Here is a 20,292-nt window from a genome sequence, read left to right on the forward strand (position 1 = left end):
ATCCATCATAAACATCTTGGGGACTTAAAGATGGCCTAATATTTATTTTTGTGACCTCCTTTTATTAAATCATAGTATACATAACATTGATCCATGCAAATTCCATCTAGATAAGTCCGAGATAGAGATTTCGATACACTATTCTCGCATCACCTACGGACATATAAAGCCAGATTCCCATCTCCCAAGATATTTAAAAAAGATAATAAGAATGTCGCTTTATTGCACAAATTATTGTGAAGCCAAAATCTCCCTTGGCATGAACTTGAGCACTGACAATAACTCACATTTAAGCTCTGGGTGTTAGCAAAGTAAACCCACTTTAGATTCGAACCCGCGACCATTTACTTGGCAGGAGAGGATGTTAACCCGCTACCGCCGAGGCTTAGGTGTATTCCGTTAAACCCTATTAAACCGGCGATGATTTAGGTTCGCGGGGGAGGAGGAGAGTTGTGGAAGGGTGCCACTTCAACTCCCAAGTGCAGGTACCACTATTCCACAACCCTAACTTGGGGCGGATGATAATTGGCTTTTGGAAATGTTACTAAGATAGGTGGGATAGTATTGTCATTAGCCGCTTTAAACTTCATGGCCGTATGAGAAAGGGAAAGAAAGATCTGCATTAAACAACAAGTGACTCTCTACGTAGTCACGCGCACGGGTGCAAAGAAGTATGCACCAAAGATGAAGTTCACCATGAACAAATATTTGCCTTACCCGGGGTGCGGACCCGGATCTCCCGATTGCCGGTCTGGCGCGTTAGCCAATTACTCCACCAAAGTTTTACCGGACAAGGTGTTGACGTCACAAGTTCACACTGTGGTACACTCGGCGGAAGTCCTGCTTACTCATGATTCTCCCCGGAGACGTCGTCGGGCTCCTATCGTGGCGGCGCCTTATATCCTTTCCCTTCATTTTCCTCCCCCTTCCGAGGAGCAGGAGGGAAAAGCGAAGAGCTTATGGATCCTGTCCCGGGAGTGTAACCTTGCGAGTCCGCCCAGGTGTCTCGTTCTATCTGCTTACCCGTGACGTCACCACTCCACACTGTGGGTAAGCACGGCTTTCGTCACATCTGCCACAGTGTGAACTTGTGACGTCAACACCTTGCTCGGTAAAACCTTGGCGGTGTGATTCGCTCACACACCTGACCGGCGATCGGGAGAATTGGGTTCGAATCCCGGTCGAGCTAAATGTTTTTTTTTAACAGTGAACTTCAGCCTTGGATAAAGAAAGAGTTTGAACAGAGAGAGCGAGTGAGGGTGAACGCGAAACATATTCGTCACGGAACGCTGGAGAGCGGTGTATTGAGGGCCATCGCCCTGGGGTAAGAGCGAAAGTAAAAGGAATTCACGAGGAGGTGACGGGGGTGGGCGGAGGCCGTGCGAGGGCAATTTTATGGATACCAACCCGCCCCCAGCAACCCTAGTCACCTGGGAGAACGAATGAGCCAAATGTACTCGGAGTGCCGATGTTCCAGTAGTTAAAATGTAATGAAGTTCGAATGTTTCCCCCCCAGGAATGCAATTACCAAACCGGTTCCTCATTTTTAGGCAATGGTAACGGTTTGCAGAAGTCAGTCCATAAAAATTTCAATATGATATTGATATTAAAATTTCAAATGAAAATGTAACAAGTTTTTTCAATATGATAATAATATATCAATTTTTTTCAATAAGGTATTTCAATATGATAATAAAATTTCACATGAAAATATAATAAGTTTTTTTCTGTGAAAATACCACGAATTAATTCGTCCGGATACACAATTACTCAGGAAAATGCTCGATTAAGCGGCGGTTTTCACTCATAAACACGCGTTGTATTTATCGAGGTGGTCAGGATCTCTTGGAAGACCCAGGCGAATAAATAGGTCTCAATGATCAAAACCTGGCAGTTTGTTACCCTCCACAATTTTTTTCGGGAAAGAATATGCACATGCTTGGACAAAATCGTGGTATCAAGAGTCCTGCTTCATACTCCGTATCTCGGGACATGTATACACAACAAAGCATGCGTGTAAGTATTAATCCGTGTTAACAGGGTACAGCCCTCGCGAAAGCTTATGACCTATAAGTGTGCAGAATAGGGGAGGCGAAATGTGCGATGGAGGGCAAGGTAAAATAACAGATAGTAAGGTGAGTACATTGCAAACAGAACAGCCCACTAATTGTAATCGTAGAATTCCAAATCGCAAAGAACAATTCGACTCGTAGTGGAGCATGAAGTATGCAGCCATCAATGCCCTACCGTCCTCAGGCGCGGTCCGTCAAGGAAGGGACAACGCCCCCTACAAAACTCACTGTGGCAAATAGCTGGGAGGACTCATTCATTGAAAGTACAAAACAGATGTCAAGTTAGGCTACTTAAGTTAATAGAGAGCCCACTGGTGCTATTCCTCCATCCACACCACCGGATCTTAGAGAATAGACTATTCCAGTCTCAAAATCGTCCTCTGCGCAACGCCATAATCTTGCACTAGAACTGCGTCCATACTGTTCCATCCTAACAACAAAAAACTGATATAAGAGCACTCAACTTGGCTGCGTCTAAAGCAAAAGGTCACGCTAGCATGGTAACGCGGTAGTATTGTGAGAAAAGGATAACTTTGACAAATGAAATACTTAAAGATTACTTTAATACTTTAAAGTCCTGATAATTTTGCAACTTATCACGAATAAATTTAAATGTAAATAAAACTTAAATCGTAATAAAAAAAACCGATTAATGAACGCGGATTGACGGAATCAGTCAGCCAATCAGATACGCCAAGTGATCTCGGATGTTGCATTTAATTTTTATTACTACTTTATTACACCGAATTTACATATCGGTCGCCGGCCCAGAACGTGATCATTCCGCTTTTTCACAGATACTCTTCCGATTCCATCATTCTTGCGTGGTACGATCGATTTCAAACATATGGATACCATTTGAGGAGGTACACGAATACCCCTACTCGACGAGGGCATTTGGCACACTCCTGCCCGCGGAGGTCGCGGCGGGCCAAGTAACATTCGCAAGCCGTCCGATCGGACTATAGCACCTCCACCGGGAGAAGTTGGTTGGGGGAAACCGCTCGGTCACGCGCGGAATTGGATCGAGGGAAGTCACGGCATGTCACGAGGGCGTCGTGTGGGTGGTGGGTGAGGCCGGCGCGTGCCCCGTGTCTCGCACGCGTCTCGAAGAGGAGGAGAGGGACGACCTCCCCCGCGTCTCCACGGCCGGACCGACTTTCCCCGAACCGAGATGAGCAACGATTCGTGGAAGTCGGACGTGTCCCATCTTCTTGAACTGCGTCCACACACACTCACATTGGAGGGTGGAGGACACGCAAAAATATGCGCTCCTCCTCCGGCAAACACCCAGACAGACGGCGGAGGTGCGGAGGCATTCTCTTAAAGGAAGAAGGAACATTTCGCCGAGATTTTCAGAGTACCCACAAATTAGAGGCTAGTGCGCAAAATACTTTCTTAAATGCCGCCATTTAATCACGATTTTCTCATCATACCGTGACACCCTATGGTCACCAAGTAATGAAACCCAGGTTATAGCAAATTATTATCACTTCCGGGGAACAATTGCTAACTAGTTCAAATTTCCATACTGAAGAGGTTTCAGGTGTTGTTCCAAGCACGTTGAGGTAGAATATATTAACAATATCAAAGCATGGCAAAGAAATATCTCGCATTATATTTATTTGCTTTACACGAACAATATTCCTACTGCAAATATTTTCACTAGGAAATACATCTCAAGCGGGATTGCAGATTAAAATTCTTGGGCTCAAATACATTTCAATCATACGTAATACGATCTATACTCACAATTAGTCGGATTCTGACACATTGTAAAACTTGAAGTCTGTGGAAAAAAAGCCATTACAGCGTACGGAGACCCTTGAGTGAAAATATAATGGGGTTTCGATAAGTTTCACTGCCACAGTCAAAAGAAATGGAGGAGTTAAACGAAGTGTTTTTTTAAAATCAGTTTATTACTTTTCGAATTATCTACAGGTTATCGCCAAATTTATCATACCTCTCATGAAAATAATGTTCATTGAACTTTATCATATATTTATAATAAAAATACTTAAAGGTAGGCTCAAAAGCTACCCCATTTCGTAACATATATATATATATATTTATAATTCGCATTTTTGAAGGAAAACCTTTGAATACGAGTTTCGTTCATAAACGAGGTGCGGTGGCTAGTATTTATAGAGGCAATGGCAGAAGTCTGCGAAAAGACGTTTTATTACGCTTCATCTTCTGGATTAATGAAATAATTACAGGTTGCATCCAAGCATTATCTCAAGCCTGACGAAAAGAGATTGAGGTAGCGAAAATGAGAGGCAGTAATAGAAGATAATATTGAGACTTTCGCATTTTTCCCAGGATTTCTGCTATTGCTTCCAATAGATCATCCTTCTCACGCGCACGCATCCCTGGCCAGCGAAACTATAGCAAGGGCCTCACTTTCTTTGAATAATCAACAAGATAAGAAAAATTTGCTGAAAAGCCGAGAAAGTTAATCTTGATAGATTGAAATCTTTGCAATACATTTTATTACCGTTCCTTGCCTTTTTTGCCAAAAGCATGAATATCTACAATAAGCTGTCTCTGATGCTACCTCACTTATACGCAATAAATATATTATAATTGAATTTCATATTTTTTCTATACAAACCTCCTCAAACATGCTACTAAATCTTTCACGTAACATATTAATTAGTTTATTCCTCGTGGTCATGGAATAAACGGTAATACCCCCAGAAACTAAAACTGCATCTATTTTAATAAATATATACATAAAAAATCAAATTATCCTCATTTAAATGGATCTTTCAGGCAAATAGAAAATAAAAAAGTCAGGAAATAAAATAATAGCTTGTTATACAAATAAAATACTTTTCAAATTGTAAATTATAACACGTAAATATAACGCTCATTTAAATATATAAATTCTCCATTTGTATTCAGCTGCAGAAAAATATCAGCTGTGCAGGACAGAGAGGCGACAGTTGGAGTATAGATTTAGTGGCATAAGTACTAATTATATGGACTCCTCAAAGATAACGGTCGTCTCAGCATTAAAATTAATCCTAAAAATGGAGTTTGATTGTTAGAATACCTAGCGAATTTTGAAGAAAATAGTGACTGACTGAATCTTAGAAACACAATCACATTTTTGCCACAAAATAACCACTCTAAATTTACCTATGCCATTGAAAATCATATGGCATATTGTTCAATGCTATTGAAAATCATATGGTTGATTGACAGACTGATAATCAATCTTCTCCGCCAGAAAGTCAAAGAATCTGAAGTTTAATTGTTTCATAAAAAACGAGTGGGAGTGCACCACTAACTTCAGAGCATGCGCATGAGAGTACACGAGAAAATGCACTTTCCCGCTGTGAACACTTCAATTAATCGCTGGAATCAATTGAAATTACTTGCCAATGAATCCTGTCGCAGTGAAAGCCAAACGCGCTTGGAATACCTCAGGAGCGCTAGATAAATCGGTGAGACGGCTCTGGAAGGTAACAGTTTTTCCTCATCACAGACGTCCTCAGACGGAAAACGACCTTTGGAACGATTCAAAGGGAGTCAAGGGGACATAAATAGTCTACGATTTTCGAAGCACGTGAGTCGTCAACTCCTTGGAGGGCGCATGTCATCGTTCCAATAACGCCGTCCAATACCGTTGATGGGTTTTACAAGGAAGATGGGAAGCTATGGGTATCCAAGAACGTTTAAGTAATCCTGAAGCTGGAGTTACACCACCCATGCACCATTCAATACAGGGCGCACCGTTGCCAAAATAAATAAAAATCACAAGTACAATCGAATTGTTGGTCTCTCAATGCGCAGAACTCCAGCGATAGGGGGAGAATTGCTTCGCACTGAGTCACGATTGGACATTGAATGGAGTCAAGTGCCGAGCAAAAATGGCAATTTTAATTTACAGCTCCATGTAGCGGTACTTCTTCATAGACTCCGTTATGCATGATTAAAACTTAAGAAAAATTTGTAAAGATTGCAAAATATTCGCAACTAATTTGAACATTGTTGCAGTAATTTAATAAAATGTACAGGCTATGCTAAGTATATGCTCTTATATATACAACACGATTATCACCCAGTTAATCAATTATAATTACTATACCTCTCTATTTAACCTTATTTTCAAGGAAAGCAAATTATTATTTCGATTGCTTTAAGTTGAATCATCGAGGTGTTCGAAACAGTAGACCTAAGCAGCATCTAATTATTTAGATTGTAAATAACTGTTGGCTTCGATTTAAAAAAATTGGCAAAATGATAACGAACTTTAAGAAAAAATATGAAAAGTTGACTGGAAATTATGGAAAAATCACCTTTGAGCTAAAGTTAGCAAATTTAATAGATTCCTTTTGTTGCAACGTGTGCAGCAAACCGGTCAATTCAAATTTGTTTCACTATTGTGACCACACGCTGAGAATTGTTCGTTTGGAGGCATTGTCCACTCTATCAGCTGAAATCGGAACGAATGTTTCCGTGCATCGTTTGAGCAATCACCCCAGATTGTTTCCCAATGCACGCAATATCACTTGAACGGGTTCAGCGTTAACAAATCCGAAATCCCAGATGGGGATCATGCACGCCCACCCGCGCCGTGCACATGGGAGGGGGGAGGTTTGCAGGGGAAAGGGGCTGGGCTATTTATAAAACCTCCAACCTCCCAACCACGAGAGAGAGAGAGGGAGAGAGACAAGAGCGGGAGTGATTTCTCCTCGTAATTGTGGCACTTGACGCACCAGCAACACACCCACCCACCCACTTCGCCGATACCCAAACCCACACTCTTACCGTTCTATTGATGGATAGACCATTATAGTATTAATTCACGCATGTATTCTGAGTAAATTTTGTTTTTTTTTTCTCGTCTCAAATGCGTATTTTGAGAGTTTTCGCATTTTCATTCGCATAAACAAGTTTTTGAAATTTTTTTTCACACACCACCGAAAACTGTCTGGCCTTTACATCGGGGTTGAAAACATTTAACAATCACAAACATCCATGCCCTGGATAAGGGTAATTTACCCAGGCGGGACTCGAACCCGCGACCTTCGGGTTGGCAGGCGAGGACTTTACCCCGCCGCCGCCGAGGCCGGCAAATTTATTTAAAGAAGCTGTCGATTAATCGATCTTTCGGGTCGAATTTCGATTTTTGCTAAATAGTTTAGCTGTTTATTTCGATTAAAAAACGATTGCTCAAAAAATCGATTTTGACCGGCATATTCCTATCACTTGACCGATTATTCCCACTACACTCCACACGCCATTCTCCAATCTATAACCGTATCCCAAAAGAAAATATACTCATACACGAATCCAAGAAAAAACTAATATTCGTATATTCTAGGACAGATACATGCCCAAAATTAGGGTGGGGCAGAGGGGGCACGTGCCCGGGGCGGTAGATATCATGGGGTGGTAAAATTTGAAGTGTTTATTTGAAAAGTTATTTAACTCCTCTAATTACATTATTAAATAATAATATTAATAAAACTTCTTCATACATACGATGTGTGATTTGAACTACCGCATCTCAAAAAAATAGCTCAAGGGTGTATAATATTTTAGTGGGGGGGAGGGAGAGGCAAAGAGGGCCCAGAGGATGGGGAGCGGCAAACTGATATTTTCCCCCCTGAAAAACTCCTAGTTCCGGCCCTGGAGAGATATCTTACTAAATTTAATTAATGGTATTCTCCATGATCATCAAAACTTACTGATAATTATATGAAACGCTTCAATATTGTAAAATGAAAGTTAATTATTGCATATAGTGTAGTTATTTCTCACTGGCTTTAAATGAAAAATTTCCAACGTATCCACCAAAGTAATTCAACTCACATATTATAATTATTTTCCTGTAATTAGGACCACCAAATATTATTATTTCTTAAAAGAATCTGTGCTGGCCCAGAAAAGGTTGGTTGCATTGAATCTACTACTCAATTGAAATATAAATTAATCAATTTCCATTTTACATAAATGAAGCGTTTCACATAGAGTTTCAAGCGTTTAACACTGCAGTTATCAGCCAGTTTTTATCATCTAGGAACATATTTTTCTTCTTTACGGTCTTATTCATATTTTCGTATTTCAAGGTTTACGGGCATTTATGCTACAGAATAGCAATACAGTGTTCCTATTCCATTCTTGTTCACAACCCATCGCCAGGTCGTCGGACTCTTACAAAACTTTTCCCTCCCTGTCTCTCGCTCTGCCCACAGCAGGCATTCACGCCTCGTCCCAGACACCTCACGATCGACAGACGATACGAATCGGTCGAATTTTTCGCCAAACGGTCTGGATTTCGCTTTCCTTCGAAGGGCGTGCGGGAGGGGTTAAAATGCGAGGGGACACGCTAAGTCCACTCCTTCCTCTCGGAGATCGCAGACGCACGGGACATTTTTCGACCTCCCGCGCGCACCGGTCGCCAATCTGGCAGAGGGGGACGAGAAAGCAAAAAGCGGCAGGGGCAGTGCGCGCGGAGAACGACGGCACGGAGTGGTATTTCGAAAGTAGGGACGTAAAACGCTTGGTTGGTTATGTGTCTCCTTAAATACCGTCAACCGCTGCTATTCCTCCATCTCAAAAAGCCCCATTCCCTCCACAGAATATATATTCCATCCCCGCTCCGAACTCAGCTCTCTCCTCCTTCCCCTTGCTAAAAACAGAAGGGTTCCTTTTAGCCAGGAAAATAGTTTTGTACCTAAATGACTCTTCAAATTTCAGAGCAAAATAAAAATAATAGAGTATAATAAATCACAGCCGGCAAATATTGAATATTGCAAAAATTTAAAAGTGCTTTCTCTTCTTTCTTAATTTTGGTATGTATGATAACTTTTACAACTATGCTAGTTAATACATTTTTTGGGTTAATACGCCGCTAACATGTTCGGGTGCCCCAATGTTTCCCGACCGATGCTGGTCGTGTTATCAAGGGAATTTGGGAACCTGGAATCAAGGGAAACTGGATTTGCTAGGGAACGGAATCGGGCTTAATATTGTGGAAGTCATGCAAATTAATGAGTTAAGTAGGTAGGTACATATTTGGAGGAGGCGACCGAGATCCCGGGCTATTTGTTCCATACGGGATGGTAAGTAAGGCTAGGTGAAGTGAAATCTGACGTCGGAATAAGCCTGCCCTTAACGAAAGGAGCCATGAGGATCTTAACATCTCATCCGACCGACGCAGTGCTGTACTTTAAAAGTTCTCCACTCAAGCAAAGTACTCAAGCAAGTATCGTGCAGTTTCTGAAAAACTCCGCCACGATTTAAACCTGGACCCGCATGGAGGGAAGTCAAAACTCTTACCACCACAACATAATCTACTTTCCACCCGAAAAATGTTATCAATCCCATTAAGGTTTCAGTGACTACATTTCATTTTTAAGGTATTAGTTAATATAATGTCCTCCACTTATTTTCTAAAACCGAGGTCGGTTGAATTAAACCAAGTGTATTGAAAACAAGGCATTTATTAAGCATGCAAACGTTTTTAATACCATATCCTACTCATTTTAGAGAAATTATTTAACATCTATTAATTTTATCCTATTTTTACCGCACATAACACATCTTGTGCATAAATACATATGAAAGCAATTTATTCCAAGGAAACATTCTATAAATGCGCTAATTAGGAGAATTATATAAGCCTATAAATAATCACTGCTCTCGCCAAATAATAGCTGCTCGTATAATTTATAACAGCTCCCTTCTTTCAGTAGTTCTAACACACGGTCTTCAACTTTTTGACCCACCCGATGCGTGACAGATCCATGAACGATGAATTAGAAAACGTATTCCCCATTTTAAGCCTCGAGCGCGAGGAAAAACGATAGAATACATTTTGTCGTCCATATCACCTTCCTTTTAATCTTTTCCGTTTCAAGATCCCATTTTTACTTGAGTCCAGTCCTAACGTAACGTAAAGTCACAGTAACAACTAGATTTGCGTTTCCAGACTAATTTCATAGAGAGACATTTCACTGCACTAATTTCGCAATGTTTATAGGAAACAACAAGAGTTCGGACGTTAAAGAATATAAACGAGATAAAAAATGTATCTATTATTGTCTAGGTCTTTTACCCCTACTTAAAAGCGCAAATGCAACAATTATTTGGGTATTGGATGTCATAGATGACTCTAACCGGATGTATAAATAGTGGAAAACGCCTGGCTGGATTAATAATAGGAAAAAAAGGGAAAAAGAAGGTCATCGAAGGAAACCCGGAGGAAGCCGATAAGTGATAGATGGAAAACAAAATTGTGAACCAGTAATAGAATAAAAAGGTTTATAATGTCATCCACCAGAAAAATATATTGAAAAGTCAACCAGATGCTGAACGTGACTATGATGATAATAAATGCTAATCTATTCATGGCTTTTATAAACATAAATATGTAAAAAATAGCAAAACCTATAAAAATTACACAGAATAGCTGGCTATAGAAAAATCTCAATGCAGGTAGAAAACAGCACTAAAATTAAAATTGGGTAGTGTTGAACATCACGAAAGAAAAAAAATATGAATACATGGAAAAAAATAATCACCAAATAGAAAAAATTCGCCATCAAGGGAATGATTTCTAACCAAGTTTTAGGTATTTCAGACGCCGTGGCTTGGAGTGGCCAAGCTGCGGCTTCCTTTTGACCTTCAGATCGAAATACAACTTTCAATGCAATTTTCTTCTCCAACCAGGCACAAACAAGTTACTCCACCATTAAATGTAAAAAACTACAGTCTATATAGCTAACTTATGAACTCCTCAAAGTGATTTGAAATGAATAGCTGCCGTTACCTAGGCGTAACAGCATTTTTTAAAGGCGCATAAACGAATGCATTTAGGGGTTGAGATAATTCATTCCTACAGAATGTCCATGAAAAATTAAATTATTCGTGCATATTTTTCGCCAGTAATGCTGCACGTTTATTTCTATTTTTACTCTTTTGATTCTGTTCCGAATCAGTTGTTCCAAGCAACTGCACAATGGAAATACAATAAATTTGTGCGCTACGAAATTTCAGTCATGAGCTTTGCGGAAACCTCACTCTTTGAGTAAAATTATCATTAAATAAGACTGAAGAGAACCTTTTTTCTCTCAGAAAATCCACAATTAGGAATCCCAAAGAGGCATTAAGAGCAAATGATCCCACACAAAATGTTCCCACATGATTCTTTGCGGGATATCATTAAATTATTATGCCATAGAATTCATAACTAAATGAGACCATTACGGGCTATAGTTAGTAAAAAAACATGAATAATCAGTATAAACTCATAAATTGATACTGATAAATTATGACAGGCCACGCCGGGGAAAATCAGCCTTTAGCGAAATGATATCGGACATTCATGGGAGAGAATACTACCTCCACGATAGAAATTGGACAATTATTTCTTTCTTATTATTGATGCATGAAAAATTGAACAGGATGAAAGATAACTAGAATTTAAAATAAACTTGATCCAATAAAAAGTCAGCAGATCTGCCCAAAAAACTAACTTACAATTAGCACGAGCGGTACCAAAAATATTTCGCAAGGTTTGTGTCAGGAGGAATAAGTTTTCCAAAGCGTCGTGTGGGCCGGAACGACAGCCGGCGAGCGGCAGCGAGGTGAAAAAATTGCGAACGATCGAGCAATGGGCGCGTGCCAGAGCACTTGGGAGTGGGTGAGAAAAAGAGAGAGAGAGAGAGCGGTTGAGGGAAGGGTGGGGAAATTCACTGAAAGGGTGGGGGGACGGTGGCTGCGCGCGGGGCTCAACAATTCAGACGGAGACCGAAAGAAAAGTCAGTCGGGTTTACTCGTAGAAAAGGTGGCAGTGAATATTTCTAGGGTCTCCAACCGTGTAAGGTCCTCCATATCTCCTTCCGACGTTACCATGAGCAACTCGCCCATCACCCTCAAGAATTCGGGAATCCAATACCATTACGTCCGCGTCCCGGGGTTTATATCTGTGGCTTATTTAACCTTATTGAAAATTGACTTGTTAAAAAACTATCTACTCGGAATTTAAAGAAAATTATGACCTTATTATTTTACACAACATAGATCCCGAGCCTTAAAGTGCTATGGAGGTGTAGTTACAAAAGTGCAATTTTTTGACATTGGCCCTTTTTGTACCAAGTCACAAATTTACAATTTGCCGTGGTGGAGAACTAGCATTAAACATACAAAGAAGCAGCCTCGATGGTAAAGCGCGGGGCTACTGCAGGATTTTGAGTTTAATGTAATGGAGGCCTCAAGACAGTCCCTCATAAAATACATTTTCTAACTATTGTGACTTTTTATCTACTTGATAAGAAGAAACAAAGACTTTAAAAGGGAATTAACCCGCTAATGGCAATTATGGTATTACCCGCAATATGATTTATACGCTTAAGGTCCGACCCTTGTAGTCTTCAATCATGGTATGAAACTATCATTTAACCAAGATTCATAAATAATAGCAGCAAAACAATGTAAGATACGTTTCCTTAGATTTTGTGGTCATGAAAAGACTTCATGGGAGACTTCAACGCGTGTGAAAGAAGAAGCACAGAAATTTCAATGCGTGAGATTTTTCCAAAGAGACTGGGACAAGGGCGTGAGAATAGTTTTGTATCGCAAAGTTGCTGGCAGAAAATACTTCTCACAACTGATTTACAGCTTAAAAACTCACTCAATCTGGATTTTAGTTTCTCTTAGTGTAATTCTAGAAACCAAAAGGAACACAAAACTAAATTCTCACGAAACGCTCGAGTAATCTTGATTGTATCCCGGCACGAAATCAAGCATTTAGCCCTTTTCACAAGCACGTGTAATTTTAGCAAATATTTGAAAATTTCTTAAAAACAGCAATGAATTTTCAAAGTTTGAGGCCGAAATTATTCAATTTACACTCGTTCTTGATTTATTGTGTCCGAATATTTAAATACCTCGTATGCCGCCAAAAATTCTTGTTCGTTCCATTTCCAAGATTATTGCGTGGTTTCCTCTTCATAATTCCTTTCACAATATGATCCTCAATTTACGCCTCATTGCACACGGTTAATCCTAGTTAAATCTATCACGAATTTACTAGTTATGGTAATTACGTTATGAACTATTATAATAATAGCTGAACAGGAATTAGAAATTTAACTTAATGCTCGGGATCTCTCATTCAGCCAAATGATGTGAGCTAACTAAACGATCCCACTTCGCACTCTTAACCTCGATTTCATTCCGGTATCTTAAGGGTTTCCATTTAATAAATTATGAGTCTACAGATACAAATACTCGCCGGACTACATATCTCTCCAGTTTTTATGCTCGGAAGTGAGTTTATTTTTGGGTGAAAATAATTCACGAGTCAGATATTTTAAAACGATAGGAAAGTGACAAGAGGCGACTTCGGACCCGTTCTTGGAGAAAGCAAGAGCTTACAAGTAGAGTAAGATACAAAGTAAAACAGGATGACATCCAAACGGACAGGGTTGAAAGTGAGATGCGAATAATTAATCACCCCCTCAACGTCCACATCTACTATGTTTTACTTAGAGAACGATGTGTCGTTGCCAAGAGATATTACCCAGGTCGTAAAAAGCTTACCTTTTCCTTTTAGAACAGCTGTGCTTGTAATTAAGAATGGGAGTGAAAAATTAACGAGTCTTAAACTGAAATTCAACCCACTCTCATGCCACCTACAGAGCGTCAATTAATGAACTTCACCATTAAACTTTCCGCACATAAAAGTATGGATCATTCGAAAGTGGCCATCGTTAAAAATAGCAGTACGAACCATAAGAAAAAGTTTCTTTGGGACTATTTGTACGACATTCTAAGTAATGCGAGTTCATGCGCCAAATTCTTCCGCAGATTTTTCAGGGGATTGCTGCACTGAGTCTCACTGAGTAACTCGCGTGCATAAGTAGTATATACATGAAAGAGTAGCAGTAGTTTGGCAGAGCTCATCAACTGAAAAGAATAACATATATCATTCATGGGTTAACTAGCGCTTGCATTTTTTAGCTTTAGTGTACGAAGAAGATGGTATCCGCATAGATAGGGCTTTAAATGAATGCTAGAACCCAGCTACTCTATTGGGATTGAGTAGCTGGATGGAGAAGAGGGATATGTATGAGAAGGCATATTTCATAGAGCATTCATGAATATACAATCATGGAATCGACTTTGGAGGTGACAGATTAAATTTGGCTCTCGTAAACTATATTTTCAAGCATAACAAAAGAATTGTACGCGAAATAAAAAAGTGAGATGAATACGGAACTTAGAATAACTAATTGGAAAGTTATCCAAATTTGTAGGGGAAGTTGCATATGGAGATTTTATACAGCCTACAATTATTTTCATGGAAGTAACAATTTGCTACTGTTCTCCAGAGTCGCTGGGAAAACCCAGAGCCACAAAAATCAAGTAAAAGCACTAAAAAACCGTGAGCCAGTCTCGGATTCTATATTTCTCCGGCTATTTAATGGGCAACGTCACCTAACAAGATGAGAAAAGCGAGGCAGAGATTTGGCGGAGGAACCGCTAGGCCAGATGTTCCACGAGTCCAAGTCAACAGGTGGGCAGAGCTAAAAATCGAATGGGTGTTTTTTTTCTGGGCCAGGTCAACAAATACATCCAAATGTTTCGCAGATAATTTCTCCCACGGGCGAAAAAAATGTCCCGTTTAAATTGATAGGCAGAGCACGTGTGACGTCAAAATGGTTCTCCCTATCTCGTTTCTAGCTCGGCACAGCACGTGCCTGGGCCGTAAGCTAAGATTTTTTCGCCATGGTCCACGATGGTCTTAATTCCGAATCATTCGTTCCACCCAGCCCAGAAGCATGAGGGTAAATCGACGTCCCAAGGCGCTTATAACCCAAGGATTTGGTCACCTCGGCGCTCAATCAACGACGGCCTTGAGAAGAAATTAATGGTTCTCTCTAAGGTCAAGCTTAAAAGAGTTTGGACAAGTTCAGAACTTGGATGAGAAAAGTGATGACTCCCGACACATTTTCCACTCCCTAGGTCATTAGTAAAAGATCCGGAAGTAATCAAAATTCATTTCCAATCCATACCCATGAATCATTAACTTAAATATTAGCGTAATCTGCATAATAAAATACGCAGCCAATTTGAAGATATAAAAACAACTAAGAGCAACGCCACGATCGGTCAATTAAGAGGAAAATTAAATGTAATAAGTCATAGTAAGTCAATTTGATTCCTTACAACCCAATATATAGATACTATTTCACCCCATACGTGAAAGATGTTAATTTTATTTTATTTTATTCTCAAACCACCGGATACAGCTCTTATTGGCCATTTTATACCGAGGTATTCAACAAATGTAACAAGTAAACGAACGAACAATCATGCCCTGGACCGGGGAAACCTATCTAGGCGGGACTTGAACCCGCGACCTCTTGTTTGGCAGGCGAGGACGTTACCCCGCCGCTACCGAGGCCGGTTAATTTGTTGAATCAGATGATGTAGGGTAATTGCCTTAATTAATAAGTTCATTTTCTAAAATTCAAACACCACTTATTCTTATAAAAATTAAATTAAGAAATAAAATATTAGAAGCAGGAAAGACTTAACTTAGTTGATGCGTAAACTTTGAGTAATAAATAGAAAAGTCTTGAAAGCAATGCGCAAAAGGAAAGTCATATTCTTATAAATACCCAAACTGCACGTCTATATCAACAGAAATGTCAACTACCAAAAATCAGCACCTTGTACGAAATTAAATTCTTATTTCTAAGTCATACGCCATGAAGAGATGTCTGTCTATTATGATGATAGCATTTTTTTATTTTAGCAATACGTTGTTGTCATCGTACCCCAAAGCGAAATAAGGCTACGCATATTTAAATGCTTCCTTTTATACAGGCCGATAAATATTCTCCACATTCCTCAAGCGTAACCCTTTTATTTCAGACACACTAGCCCATCAGCCCTTCTAAATTTCGCTATCACAATGCCAATGACATAACGAACCATTCGCATGCCGGCCATTGCGGAACTGCTTCCTACAGAACTTAGAAGTGAAAAAGAAGAAAAAAACAATCCCACTGACCCTTCGAATCGTTTCTGAGAGGTTATCCTAACGGCAGTGCCACCATCAGCAACAGGTTTCCCTTGTCTCGCCTCACCCTCTCTCCCCCGACCTGCCCTTAATGTACAAAAGGGACCCTCCCTCTCGCTTTTTTTTTAAGTAACCACAACTAAATCTCTTTCCCTTCGCTCTCCGTCGCAGGCATTGCATCATATACTTCAATCGACCCGTTTCTCTCAGATTTTTTTCTATAGTACTGAGAGATGCTGGGTTTTTTTCGCTGGCCATTTTCGTCGCCTCTCACATTCATCTCGGTCATAAATCTACGCTGGCTCTCGAGTCGATGCTGCGGCCACTAAAACTCGTGCATCGGAACAACCAGGGTTTCCATCGAGAGTGTTCGCGAGACCGGGTCGTCGTCTTCCTGCATTCCGGTTCTCCTCCGTACTCACACTCCCCCAATACTGATCTGTATTTTTTCCTGTATCCAATTCCGCCAACTGGCCAATCTCTTTTTTATAAAACCATGTATCACGGTTAACGTTGTGGAACTGTTACATTTTGAGATAGGTTAGAAAATAAGCAAATATAAGCGATTTTACTCCCGCAGAGCATTGCATTGACGATTCATATTTCAATAGCTACGTTATTCTCAAGGGTGTGACTTTATAGACTTGAACATTACAAGGCTGGTTATGCTAGTTATCATTACTCTGACAGTTTGCCTATTTATTTACAGGTCTCAAAATAACTTACGTTTTTCTCATTATAAGTAACTGCTTAAATTTCTTTCTTTCTTTAAATCACCTAATTTCGTTCTTTAAATCACCTATTTCTAAACCCCTAGCTCTTATGTATTGTTAAACCCCTTGGGTGTCCGTTAAAAAAATGATGAGATTTTGGATTCGCTTCTTCCAGTTCCTTAGGAGAGAACACTATGAAAACAGAAGAAGAAAGCGGAAAGAATATATGTCAAAAATATAGAGAAATTCAAGAAATTTCGGAACGCTACATTTTCCTCATTGTCTTCTACCGAAAATGAACCTCGGATATCTTTTTAAAAATATTGCACCGCAGTTGCAGCAATACTTAAAATTAAAAATTAATTCACAGATAAAACTCTTACGCAGTAAAAATAGCCATTGAGGTGAATATTACGCAATAATGAATAGCTTTTTCCTACAGTTTAAAACGACTGGAGACCCTTTTCCAATTAACTGAAGTGTTTTGACTACAAGAGAACAAGGAAGGAAGTATCGTGAAGAACGCCATGAACGCGTAGCAATACTCCATTTTTATTGTTATCCTTATGTTGTGTCGCAACTCACAGGTTTTTTAACAAAATATATAATCTACTTATATTACTTACGTATAAAAATTTCGTCTGGAAAACATTTTTTAAGCATCAATATGCACAGTCTTACGATTGTACTTCTGAAGGTTATCCCTCCAAAAGGCCTCTGGGCTCACCTTAAGCTCCAAAATTGGTTTTCTATGCATGATATTTGAATATTTATATGGTTTAAGGAGCTATAAATACATTATAATGACTAAATTATTATTTTGTGATGAAATTTTTGAAGTTCAAACTCCAAGAAATATGCATTGGAAGGCCCAATTTATTGTGCGACGGTGAATGAATTCCAGTTTGAAGATTACATTCCGAAATTTCCATAAAAATGACATTCACTCCGATTCTAGAAGGAACCTCCACTAAATAATTTCGCCCTCACCCCCTCCTTCGTCCCTCCCACCATCATCAGCCCATACTCCTGGAGGAGATGACCGGCGCTGAGAGCGGGCGCAAAAGAGGCCACTGGGTCGCCACCCCACCCCACCAGTGGCACTATGCGACTCTGGCACCCCACACCTCTTCCTCCCTCCCCTACACAGCACACAACCGGATCTCTCCCTCCCTGTGATGGTGCGACGTCGAGAACAGCTGACAAATGCGCGCCTGCGCACACACCGGAGCGCCGAACGAGAAAATTAAAAAGTACCAGAAACATTGGTCGCCCGTCACCCAATACAAGCACCGAAAATGGCATGGAGCATAAATAACAAAATACCTTTTAGATTCCCTTCGCTCGATCATATATGTAATATTGAATTAAATAAACTATCCTTGGTTTTTTTATTCCACACTTTATTTTAAATAGCACGACCCGGGTTTCAACATCTAGTGTTATCATCAGATACAATTGATGATTGATACAGGTGATGATAGCACTAGATGTTGAAACCCGGGTCGTGCTATTTAAAATAAAGTGTGGAATAAAAACAAAGTTAGTTTTTTTCATTCAATAATCAAGCAATTCCACAAAATAACGCCTAAGACTGTGTTATACATGTATGTAATACGTTTTCTACCGGATAAAAGCGGTATCATGGGCCTATTTACTATTAACTCCATCTTGCTCCTCTGCGAGCGCCGAATTTCGCTCTTCAATTTGGCATAAACCTTAAGCATTTTATTTTGTCCATGAATATCGTTCTTTTCCACTCCGTACGTCCTTCCCTCTACCATGGTTTTCCGCATTTAATATCCGCTTTGTATGCTAAATTTCATACAGGTAAACAGATCTGAATTACATTGATTTGATGCTGAATAAATCTTCATGCGTCAAGTAAGTGTAGTTATACCTCTCAATCCTCAATTTGCTGGGAAAGTGATAAATATCGCCTCGGAACATTTAACTGTTCCCTTGATTATCTCCTTTGTGGAAACAACAGCAGAGACATGTAGTGAAGTGAAAAATCCGAAGATCAAACCGTAATGGAGTGGAATTTTTCCATATTGAAAAATTATGAAATTTATTCCGACCTAGGTTTAGATATCACATCATCAACCTTGAAGATGATGTTGTATTATCGAAACCTAGTCGAAAAAAAATTGCAAGTGTTTATTTAAATATGAGATACGTGGTGGTCCGCAGCTACTATCGGTTGGGAACCTTTGGTTTATGTCATACTCAGGCACTCGGTTACCATCCCTTACTTGCATCGCAAACACCCGCGCATACCTATCACTATCCTTCACCTTTCCACGCCTTCCTACTCCTCATCCGTCCCACCCGCTTTTAGCCGAAGTCTCGACGCCTCACTTGTTGATGTTTACAAGCGCGGTGGAATCGAGGAAGAGATCGGGAGAGATGATGTCACGCCATCGCGCAGGAAATGTGGATGATCGCGAGGAGTTGGGTGGAGGAGGGAAAAGATGCTGGAAAAAATTTGGCGCGTCATTTCGGAGATGTGATGGCGAGCGGGAAGAGAGCCGCCTTTCATCGTAGGACGACGTGGTTTGTTTGACCTGTCGGATTAAGAAGGCGATTACCATCGAAGCTTTTATTTTCGAGGACCGCGGATATAGAGGGGATCTCCGCGTCTGGCATTTGACGCGATTCAAATTCACTTCCAATTCATCCCTGAAGGTCAATATTAGCGGACTCTCCGTTGATGGCCAGAGATTTCTCACAGAAGAATTCCCATGATTAGTCATGCTCCACGAAGACAAACAGAGCTGAGAACCACTTATGCGGCGGGCAATTAGATTATTTCATGCATTTTCCGCCCTCCTTTTCTTTATTTTCTTTAATAATCTCCCCTCCACGATCCGAACAATCACGAAATTATTCTCGAAAATATACGATTTATAAATCAATTGCTAGGAAAAAATGTAGTGCTCTCATCCTCCATAGGCGTTCAATCCGAATACTGGATTGCAGTGTCCTACCGCAGTATTCTTTGTAGAGGAAATGCAAGAAAAGTAATGAGAAAAGTGCTAACCATTTGATGATGATGAAAATACCCAGGTTCATACCTGAAATTCATAAATACAGCGGAATTTGAAACAAACATAATCGGTACTGGTAATAGACCAACCATATGAATGAAGTGGCGGTAGGTAAAGAAAACCATAGTACAGGTGAAGATTTACAGAGGGGCGCATGTACTTTTAAGTCGCAGTTTTTTCATTCAGAAAAGTAGAAAGAATGTACTCTGAAAGGTAATCTAGTCATTTTGTTTTCATCTAATTAATGTACTACCTTAATGCTTTTCAGGAATTGCGAGCTAAGTCGTACATAACCTCATTTCGGGAATACGAAGACGGAGGGAAGATACAAAATTGGTACCGATTTAAAAAAAAAAACCCTCCCAACCGCCAACAATTTATCCCACCCACATCATAACCACAGGACC

At 40.0% G+C, this 20,292-nt stretch overlaps 1 protein-coding gene across 1 annotated transcript in view; it reads right to left on the reverse strand.

Annotated features, from left to right (window-relative positions):
- LOC124159029 overlaps nucleotides 1-20,292 on the reverse strand; it is a 289,111-nt gene that overhangs the window by 133,430 nt on the left and 135,389 nt on the right. The window lies entirely within an intron of this gene.

This window comes from Ischnura elegans, chromosome 5, assembly GCF_921293095.1.
Source record: "Ischnura elegans chromosome 5, ioIscEleg1.1, whole genome shotgun sequence".
In the NCBI taxonomy this organism is placed as follows: Eukaryota; Metazoa; Arthropoda; class Insecta; order Odonata; family Coenagrionidae; genus Ischnura; species Ischnura elegans.